Source organism: Canis aureus, chromosome 35, assembly GCF_053574225.1.
Source record: "Canis aureus isolate CA01 chromosome 35, VMU_Caureus_v.1.0, whole genome shotgun sequence".
NCBI classification, from domain to species: Eukaryota; Metazoa; Chordata; class Mammalia; order Carnivora; family Canidae; genus Canis; species Canis aureus.
In genome coordinates, this window is record NC_135645.1 from 29,567,818 (window position 1) to 29,568,109 (window position 292).

The window sequence follows — 292 nt, forward strand, 5'->3', positions numbered from 1 at the left end:
GTCCCCGCCCCCGCGGCTTCTGCGTCCCGCGCGGTGTCGGGGCTCCCGGTGGGAAGCAACGTGCGCAGCCGCGGGCTCCAGAGCGCAGCACGCGGCGCCGCAGCAGTCGGCCGTGGGCGGCGCGGCCCCGCGTGGGGTCCTCGCACGTGCTCCGCCCTGGGCCCACGGGGACGCGCAGCGAGGCAGGGGCTGGCGGGGCGCGGGAGGCTGCGGACCCGGCCGGAGGGATGCGGTAACCCGCAGCCTCCGCAGCTCTGTGACGTCAACCCGCGGGCTGTCTGTGACGTCAACC